The 11,146-nt window shown below is 32.1% G+C and overlaps 1 pseudogene across 2 annotated transcripts; it reads right to left on the reverse strand.

Moving 5' to 3' along the window:
* Positions 1-784: 784 nt before the first annotated feature.
* On the reverse strand, positions 785-3,191 carry LOC104790364 (F-box/kelch-repeat protein At3g27150 pseudogene; annotated as a pseudogene). 2 transcript variants are annotated; one of them, XR_015560377.1, is made up of 3 exons: positions 2,976-3,191; positions 2,710-2,793; positions 785-2,130 (listed from the first exon to the last, which is right to left on the reverse strand). The product of XR_015560377.1 is annotated as an F-box/kelch-repeat protein At3g27150 pseudogene, transcript variant X2 (transcript). The 2 variants fall into 2 exon arrangements; XR_015560376.1 differs by having other exon boundaries at positions 2,930-3,047.
* Between the last annotated feature and the right edge of the window lie 7,955 nt (positions 3,192-11,146).

An 11,146-nucleotide genomic window follows, 5' to 3' on the forward strand; every position in this document is an offset into this window, starting at 1 on the left:
AGTGTAAAATGCTCCATCTTTACGAAGAGTTTTGTTTTTAGAAAAATATCACATTTTCTGCCATTTAAAAAAAAAACAAAAATATTTTTTATCCTTTATTCCTTCCTTTCTTTTTTTTGACATCCGTTTATTTCTCCCACTTATCACCTCAGATAATTTTTAAGCTATATTTTCGAAACTTAACACCAATTAAGCTTTTGAGGTAGTATATAGTATTAGATTTTGAATTTTTTTTTCTTTAGCCTTTCAAGATTATTAAAATTAATTTCCTTAAAACTAGGAAAATTAGTTTTTAAGAGATTTAACCCATTTTCAAGAAAAAACCAAACACCATATGAGTTTCTTCTCCAAAGCTTTTTTTATTCAACGTGAGTTTTTTCTTTTTTCAGTTTAACCAATTTCAAAACTGATACATTTCATAGAATGTGAAGTTTATTTGTTAAAATTCATATACCAATTGAAAATTACTGAGGATTTTAAAATCAATAAATTAACTAAAATTCATGAACTAATAACTGCCAAATTTTCGATGTATAAACAAGCTCAGTCGATTTAGATAAGATTAAGATTTTTTCGAATTATTCGGATATCGCAACCTTTCTTATTTATAACACAATCTTACAAAAGCAGCTTAAGTCTTAAGATATATCACAAGATGAGCAATCACAAGCGTTCACTAAAAACCTCAAGATAAATCAGATGATAACCCATAAATAGCGATTAGAGTTTCAGCGTCTGAGATGCCACAACGTTTTATTCAATCACGCACACATACACACACACACACACACAAAACCGTAAGTTAGCCCTTAAGCAATCATAACACAGCAGTTTAGGATAAAATGGTTGAGCCTCACGCCACAGCAGCGTTTAGACTCCTCCCAATGCAGCTTGTTCTTAAGATCAGCGGACGGACAACACGTGTAAACGGACATTGTCTCGGCCCTAGAAGGACCTGCTGATGCTCCAATCACAAGCAGCTTGTCTCCAAGCGACTTAAACGCTACTCCCCATCCTCCATTAGACTTAGCTCTCACAGGCACATCTCCAAGCTTCTTCCATGCGTTTGCCTTTGCATCATAAACTCGAAGCTCGTTTGTGGAGGTTTCCAACGAGTAAAGATCATCACGAACCACGGCGATGAGCGGTGGAGATTGAACAGAAGAGAAAGACATGTCTTTGAGAATGTCCGGTATTAGTTCCCATGTGTTTGTCTTCTCGTCGTAACTTTCTCCGCAAGTTAGGTTTTGACCGTTCTCATCCCGGCCTCCGAGAACGTAAAACTTGCCGCGCAGGTAACATCCGGAACAGAACTTCCGCCGCTTATGCATTCCGTTGAGTAGTGTCCACGTTTTGGTCTCAGAGTCGTACTTCTCCACACTGTTCACGACTTCTATAGTCCCGTGTCCGTCTATTTTCAACCCGCCAGCTACAAACACAACTGTCCCACATGTAGCAGAAGCAAACAAGATCCGCGGCGTGATCATCCCGGGACCTTTGAACCATTTGCTCGTCTCCAACTCATACCGCCAAAGCGCTATGCTACTCAATTCTTGCCCAGTGACAATCAAATGAGTTCCCGCACAGAGCGATTCTTTATCGCCGTTGAGGAAGCAAATGTCAGAAGGAAGTTCAGGAAGCTTCTGAAAATTCTCAAAGTCCTTATCAAACATAGTCCAAGTCGTGTCGCCGCTCGACAGCATAAAGACAGACGGTTCAACTACACCGCGCTCTCGTCTCACCTTGAAAACCCCATCGGTCTTTAACAAACTCGAAAATCCCTTATTAAGTAACTTAAGTTTCCAATACTCGAAACGCGGCACGCGTGCGAGTATCTCGACCTCTAGCTCGTAAAAGAGCTGAGGAACATTTAGTAAACAATAATCTGCATCCTGAGGTTTGCTGAAACAGGTAGCCTGAGTGATGGACTCCCCTGTTTCTTCCCCATCCCAATCCAAACAAGGTTCTGCGTTTAGATCAGGTATCTGGTAGCCATGAATCCGAAGCTTCTTCGGCCTAAACCTGCTCGAACTTGACCGAATCATACCGGTATGATCTTCTCCTAGCATCAACATAGTTTTTGTAATATCCCGGCCTAGCTATAGCTAGTACGCTTTTGACATTCCCCTTCTGTAAATATATTAACCCAAAACTAAATCAGAATCAAACAGAACCGAATCAACATATTCAGATAAAGAATCAATTGTAAAAGCACTTTCCAAGTTCCAGGTTTTTTTTTTTTTTTGAAGCAACAAAGATCCAAAATTTTTTTGATGGAACAGACAAAAAAAAAAAAAAAAAGATTAATCTTGGATTAAGTTCGGAAAAAAATAATTTGTATGAAACTGAAATCATTAACTAATCGATTCCAAATCAAGAAGAATTGAAACAGTCAACTAGGATAATTAAGAAAAGAAAAAAAATATTATTTTAGCTAATCAGACTTCTAATCAAGCAATTAGAGAGATTTGACTAAATTAAAACAGTCAAATATGGAATAAAGCCTGCAAACCCTAAAATCAACGGTCTAAAAATGAAAACACACGGAGATGTTTGAAGAACAAGTAGAGATACCAAAACCCAGATAATAAGAGTAAGTGTTATATGTTTTGTACATCACTAAACATAAATAAAGAAAAAGTATATATATATATACATGAAGAAAAAAGTCAAAGATGAGAAGGATTAGAGAGAATCAAAGAAACTTACAGGGGAAGACGTAAAACAAAAACCCTAGAAATGTTTTTCTTTTCCAAAGCTTCTCTTCTTCTTTTTATTCTTTTTATTCTCCATCTGTAAATTATAAGAAAACAAATCAGAAAAAATACAAAAAGAGATGACGAGAGATTTAAAATATTAAATACCTAAAAGAGAAATTAATCTTTTATTTAATATTATAATTATCAAAGAGCTTTTTTTACGATCTTACCAAAAAAAAAAGAGCTTTTTTTACGAAAGAGAGAAAAGGTACCCACCCTCAGTTGCTGGGGAGATTCAAGCTTAATTTAGAATTCTTCAGAAATCAGAATCAAAAAAAAAAAAAAAAACTTACTTTAAATATTGGAATAATAAAGGGATACGATTTGTTAATATATATCTATATATATTTTTTTTTCCGAGGCAACGACAAAGCCATGTTCGGTTCATCTTCAAGAATCGCCGATAAAAACTCGAAAAGGCCAAAAAAAAATGTTAGGATTAATAAATATAAAAATGTGATTATATTATCTTTCAAGTGTGACTGTGCGCGAGACTATGCGTGGAAGAAAAGTAATTTTCAAATCTAAGAAGAGACAAAAAATTATAAAGTTTCTTCTTGAAAATTTAAAAGAAAGAAATGGTGGTCATATTTTCTAATCTAAAAAAGAAAAGCTTTAATTGTATGGAAAACATATTAAATTACTCAGGCATATACTGTAGATTGGAATATTCTACACTGCCCTATATTGTTTTTTCTATAATAAAAGTTTCTGTAAGTAATTTGTGTTTATCTTTCATTTTTTTTTTTTTTTTTTTGACAAAATGTTTATCTTTCATTAGAGTCATTTAGTTTAGCTTTTATGTAGATAGTGCCATTGTGGCTTCGTCTATGTGTCTGCATTATGATAAAGTCGAATTAACTTGCAACAAAGTTCTTACAAATCCTATTAAACTATATTTCTATGTGTTTAATGCATTCTTAAAAAAAAAAGGAAAAAAAAAAAAGAAAAAGAGTTTGAATGTGAATGAACTGCATATAGAGGTTCGCTCTAGCCACCCTCTCTCTGGCACAACCACCGAGGCACCTTCTTCTGGCAGTTTTGAGTCCGATCAGCGTCGCTGTTTCTTTGTTTCTTCATCTCCACTGCCCCCTTGCTCTCTCTTGTCCGTTTAGTTCTTGTTTCAGCTTCATTGGAGACCTTTTGAGATTCCAGATCTCACCTCCGACCATTCTCCAGCTTCAACCCCCTCCCTCTCCTCCGCATATGGTGTCTCTCCTTGGTGAGCCTGCTCCATCGAGATCCTAGTCATCTGTTACTGCCTCTGAGAGCCATTATTGCCCCACTAGCTTCGGTTTTTGTCTCTCTTACCATCTCACTTCGCTGTCAACCTCAACATCTTACCGCTCCTCGGATTTTGATCCCCTCGCCAAGGCTTTTACTTGATTGCAGTTGGACGGGAGTTTTGTTCTGACGCCGGAGACGTTGAAGATTTTGACAAAGCAACCTACATCCTCGACATCCTCTCTTTCTCTCTTGTTATTCCTTTGGCCCAGGTTGTATTCTCGTTCTTATCTTGGAACCCTGGAAGTTAGTTCCCTTCGGATAAACCATGATTTATATCTGATCTGGAAGTCCCCTAGACCCGATTATAGCTTCATATCAAAGTCAAATTGGTTAGTATAAGTTTACCCTGCTTGGTCAAGTCGAGTTTTACTCGGTAGCAGAACAATTGATGCACTTATTTGTCTTGAAAACTTCTTGTGTCATGGCCAGTTGTTTGGTTTGGTTTGGATGATTGTTTGGCTGTGTTTCATTAGTATGTCTGTCCCGCCAGTCGGGCTTGTTTTATTGCCTGCATCCTTTGCACCTTTACCATATCTATCACCAACAATCTGACTGTCGCAGTGTCAAAATGTAACTAGGTCTGATCTGCACTCCACTCTTCCCCACCCTAGTCAACAGTTATTTAGCTTAAGGTCTCCATTAGTTCGAAGACTACTAGTGAACCTTAAGTCATTTTTGTTGCTAGATTGGTTGAAGAGTCCTCTGAAAACCATGTTACCAGAAGCATATAGGAATGTAATTTCTGAAGGAAATAACTTATTGAAACTTGGCATTATGATCCTACCTCCAGGGAGTGAGGATTACCTCTGTTTCATCTGCCTCCTCCCTTTACCTTGCCTATTGATTATGTTCTCCAATCTGCATTTCATCAACTTCTTGAAGTTCCCTCAATCTAGCCTGAAGATTCGGGGAATTATGACCTCTGCTCAAGGAAACAAAGGTTACCTCAATCTCTTCAAGCATCTCTACCCCACCATTAGAACCGCCACCAACTTAGTAGTGACCGGTTTTCATAGCATTCACAAACTTGCTCGAACCCCTGACAAAGCTCTACCTAGAGTGGTTCTTCCCACCCCGGTGAGAATGTCAGCTTTGTCTGCTTCTTTGCCATCCAATCCTCGATTGAAGGAAGTGGCCATCTTCCCTTCCATTGGCTTGCTCTTGGAAGTAGCTTTGATATGCATTGATCTCACATGTTCCAGTAAGCTATCTAGCTTGTGGTCTATAGCTCTCAAGCCCTTAATATTATTTGCTCCTATTTTTTTTTGTTACTTTGTTGTTTTAAACTTTGGAGAATGCCCCCTATGTTATCTTTTAAGCTACCCTACTCCTCTTGTATGTTACTCTTTCAATAGTGAATGATAACATCTGTTTGTTCAAAAAAAGAAAACAAAGAAAAAAGAGAGTTATTATTACTCAGTCCTTGCAATCTCCTATGATTTTTTTTTTAACCCTTCCTATGATTATATATATATAAAGTTAACTTTTCTCTCTTTTCTTTCCTCCACATCATCGTCCACCTAATCAATATTTTATTTATTTTTGCATTAAAAAATACTATTTTAAAGAATCAATAATTACTTATTTATTATTTATAATTAATAATACTTAAAAACAAATTAAATAAAATTAATTAAATGTTAAAATAGTATAAGTGTTCACGAAAGCGCTAGGCGGTATCTGGGCGGTAACCCAGCGCCTAGCGCCTAGAACGCTTAGTCGGAGCCTAGACGGTTTTACGCGGTTTAGGCGTTTACAACATAAAACATTATATATATATAATTATATCAAAATATATGTTATAAAAATAAAAAAATTATAAATTATAAACAAAAGTAAGAAAAATACATTTATTTAAGTTATATTAACAGCATATAAATGTTTATAATTACGTATATAGATATAAAACATAATAATTTAAAAATGAAAAATAAATATTAAAATAAATTTATATAATTTTAAGCGGTTTAGGCGGTCCTCTAGGCGTCTGCTGAGCACCTAGGGCCTAGACAGCGCCTAGGCGGCCGCCTAGACCGCTTTCTTGAACAACTGGTATAAACAATAACATAATTTTTTTAATAAATTATAAAAATAATAACTATATAAAAATAAATTAAGTAAAATAAATGAAAATTTTAAAATATTAAAAATAATACTATGAATTTGTTACAGTAATAGTGTTATTATTAAAATTATAACCAAAAAATGATCATATTCCAAAATTTATAATGGGTTAATGAGTTTAGAATGGAAGTAAGATTTTAATGCATGGTGGAGTAAAAAAACAATTTATGTAATTGTATTTATAAAAATCTAAACAGAAAAATAAAATTGAAGTGGAACATTAGTTTCTAAGAAACATATACTACAAAGATTTATTATTAAATTTGACTTATAAAAAATAAAAAATTAGGGAAATATTTTTAGTCAAGTGGTAACAGCACCACTTCTGCGACCGAACCCACCAAAGTTTGACTCCACTAAGTCGTGTTACCTTGCGTAATAGAGATTGATCTTGTCGATTCAATGATGACAGAAAAAAAATTACTTAACTCAATTTAAAAGTTTTAATCTAAAACAAAGATATTGTAAGAGTCACATTTGTTTTTGGGAAAACTATGAAAAATAGTTTGGAAAAGATAATCTATCTAAAAAAATAAAATCAATGGTCAGAAAATATAGAAAAAATGAACATCTTAAAAAAAAATCAATTTTAGTGTGAACATGTTTTTTTATTGAACAGATATTCATTGTCAGGTTTAAAAGTTTCCCCATTTAGACATTATTGACTTGGTCGAAATTCTATTATGGCAGATGATGCACTTGAACAACCCCATTGTAGCGACATAGCACTAAAATTGTTCATCAAACTTTGTATATTTGCATTTAATGTGGGATATCGATATGTTTAAATGGTCTCTATAATTAGGTCAACAATCGACATTCAACATTAGAACTTTTAAAAAGATGTTTTCCTGGGATATGATTATAGAATGAACTCTTCTAAGGATAAAAAGAAGAAAATTATCGACAATATTGTTTACTTTTCCAGTGAGGTTCTTAAGTCATTTTTTGTTATCACGTGATATATTGTTGATTTGTCAGAAAAAAATTATTTCCACACTAGACAATATATGACATATATAGATTAGTAAAATAAGTACAGTTTTTATACAGATTTATCTTTTAATCTTGAAATAATTATATTTATATTCAATGATTCTTATTAAGAAAAAATTTAAATAAAATCTCACGCAAATAGATATAACAAAATAAATATTATCTAACAATATATCACTTAGTAAAGTAAGTTTAGTGTTTATATAGATTTATACTCAAAAGTTTGAATAATTATATTTGAGCTCAACAACTTATATTGATTAAAAATATTAAATTAAAATCTCGCGCGTGCGCATGTCTAAATTCTAGTATTTTATATATACATCATAATACCCAGGGAAAAAACACAAATAATATTATACATTCCCTATGTTTCTTATGGGTTAAATACTTAAATCAAAAGCCAAAATTGAAGTCTTTAAACTATCGCATTTAGTTTCTTTGATTGTTTCCAACATAATATCATATGCATCAAATTTTTATGTTTCGTGTTAAGAAAATTATCAAAACTTTTATTATATACTAGATTAGGACCTGCATGATATGCAAGTTTTAAATTGTCAAATAAAAATAAATAAAATGATATATTAATATTTTGCTATAAATAAAAACTACTTTTCTAAAGTAAATGTATAGAAATATTTTTTAGTTAGGAAAAAAATTATATTCCCGTAGATGTAATTTGTTTTTTCTTCATTTTTACACTAATACACTAACTTATACTTTTATATTTTAAATTTATTATATAAATTATTAACATAATCTAAAATAAATTATCAGCAACCAAAAGTTTTGCCAAACATTCAAAATGAATATCATTATTGCCAAATTTCAAAAACATTCCACGATTTATTTATATAATATTTTACATGCAAACAACTCGTGAAAGCATATCTTATTAACATCCACATACAATTTAACTTTAAGTTTTACACAAAGAATGTGTTCATACACCAAAAAATATTTTATTGTTAAAATATATCACCACCTATACAATGTGTCTATGAACAAATTGAACCAATTTTATGTCCCTTTGCTTTCACTTTGTGAAACGACCCGACCTGTTTTTAAAAAAAAAAAAATAATAACTAAATATAATAATAATAATAATAATCTACACTAGTAGTCTCATATCCACTAGCCACTTAACCACACCAATCAACAGCTGACAACCCAACTCAACCAATATTCAATAAATAACCAATAACCAATAATCAATATAGCAACACATAATAAATATCCAAACATCATGAATCAAAGAACTTGCAATCCTAAACAATGTTCTAATGACTCAACTCTAACAACCTAGCAAGCCGGACAACAACCAAGTGAATCACTAGAACATCCTCCTCTTCATTGCGTTGATTCCACAATCACACTTTGCCTTTACCTGCACCACAAACACAAATTGCAATGCATGAGTATTTAATAAACACTCAGTAAGGCAATCCTCCCATCTACTGGGCTATACACACAAGCAATAGAGACATCTCTAACCATCAACCAACAATCAATAACCAAACAACAACAAACATGACTCTGCATCGACCGACACTAACCATGCATCGACCGACACCAAATGAGGTTGCATTGACCGACACTCACACTGCATCGACCGACACATGCTCGACATTACGCAAAATCCCTAATTTCATCGACCGACGCCTCCACATGGCATCGACCAATGCTCCTAGGTCAATTCGTGTCATCCTCGCGTTGCATCGACTGACACACAGAGTGCATAGACCGACGCACATGCCGAGCATCGTTTTCCCCAAAGCTTCTCATCGGATCTTCGTTCCTACAACCATCAAACATGATCCCAAGCCACAAGAAAGCCTCACAAAGTTCAAAATATCATTCTAACAAGCCACACAACACATAAACAAGCAGATCAGAGAAATCTCCAGCCTAGATAAGTCATGGTCATGCACTTACCTTTGCCATAAAAGATTCTGCACCTCAAACAAGCAATAACACGCTCCTAGGAAGCTCCTACAATGATTCCAGCTACAGATCTCTACAGAAACGGCCTCAAAATCCAAGAATCTCACCAAGAACACTCAAGAAAACTTTAAAAAAATTCTCTCTTTTCTTTTCTCCCAAAAACGGCCAAACCTCGGCCACAACACGGCAAAACCCTTTTATAAGCGGTTTCAGGTTTTTGCTAACTCCAAAACGCAACGTTTAACTTAAACTCGTCCGCACAAAACCGACCTTGCATCGACCGATGCACCCTCTAAACCGGGATTCGGGTTCGCGGATATTACACTTTGACATAGTTTATTTGCTATCACTTTGACATAGTTCCTTTGCTTTCATTTTGACATAGTTCCTTTAACCACTAAAATTGTTTTGTGTCATAGTTTCTTTAACCATTAAAATTGTTTACTCACAAAAAAACTTAGAAAAATATGTATTTCCACCATTGCAATGAGTTTATAACCAACACAATAAAAATTGAGAAATTAACAAAAAAAAAGAAGCTTATTTGACATAATAAAAATAAAAAATTGAAAATTATAAGCAAAATGACATATGAGACTTGGATAATTCATATATATAAATAGAAACTAAAAATAACACAACATAAAAAAATAATTTTCAGAAATAATTTTTTTCGAAATTACATATCCTTAACTTAAAAAATAAATAGAAAACTTTATTTTAAAGCATCACAGATTTCTAATTTGAAAATCAAATTGAAGTAAATAATGTAAAACCTAAAAACACTATATTAATAAGATAAAAAAATATTAAGAAGAAGGAATATAATCAAATACTAATAATTCAAATCCTTAACAGAAAACAAAATTTGACTAAAAACATAGAAAATTTTAATTTACATCATCACATATTTATAATTGATAATGAAATTGAAATAAGTAATAAAATATTTTAAATTAAATCATGATACATGTTACAAACATTTATACGTGTTGTAATCTCATAAATAATTTATAAGAATATATAACATAAAAATAGAATATAGTTCCAATCATGTTAATGAGTAACTTCAAAATGAAGTTTTGTATAATGACATGTGGTTTTATTAGGTTGAGGAGATATTTTTACACTTGTCAACATCTTAAATTGATGACTTGACATATATGATGATAACGTTGACGACTAAATTTGAAAACAAAAATTTATAATTTACATGATGAAATTGTTAGTTTTCCATTTCTAAACTTTTTGACACGTGTAAAATCTTATCGATAGACTTGACACTTGTTTCGATCATGTTAATAACTAAATTGAAACCAACATTTATATATGTCTTACTTATTATATAAATACAAAAAAAAATCTAGCAGAATTAGATTAATAATTATAAATTAGTTCAATTTTCTATATATAAAAAGTTATTTATTGTTACTTATGTATAGATTTCCTTTTTATGATAGATTTAGAACTTTTAATAAGACATATGCTCAATTTCCTTACAATGATAGGTAAATTTTTCCTTTTTGCATTTGGATTAGTTTTTTTTTGTTTGGTAAATATTTTTTAACTTTTTTTTCTAGCGATTAACTTAGACATGAATCAAAATCTAAGATTGTTAATTTGACACTTGTCGTGATCATGTTAAACAATAATCTGGACACATATAAAAATGTTAGATATACAATTGACACGTGTCACGATCTTGTTAATGAGTAACTTTGACATCAAACTTTTTATAATAAGATTAACTAAACCTATTTTTTAGCATTTTATGGTTATTTTGTCTGGTATTATTCAATAAAAGTTATATAGCATCAGTTGAGCCTCATATATATATACTAGATATGGACCCGCCCGATGTGCGGGTTTTAAAATTTTGTAAATAAAATAAAATTTAATAAAAATATAGTATTTAAATTTGTTGTACGTTATTTATAATTTTTTTTGCTATAATACACTGATTTATATCCATTTATAATTTTTATGTATGTTACCATTAAAAGTGTATTTTTTACATCTAAGTATATTGTATG

This window comes from Camelina sativa, chromosome 6, assembly GCF_030686135.1.
Source record: "Camelina sativa cultivar CO46 ecotype springtype chromosome 6, ASM3068613v1".
Lineage (NCBI taxonomy): Eukaryota > Viridiplantae > Streptophyta > Magnoliopsida > Brassicales > Brassicaceae > Camelina > Camelina sativa.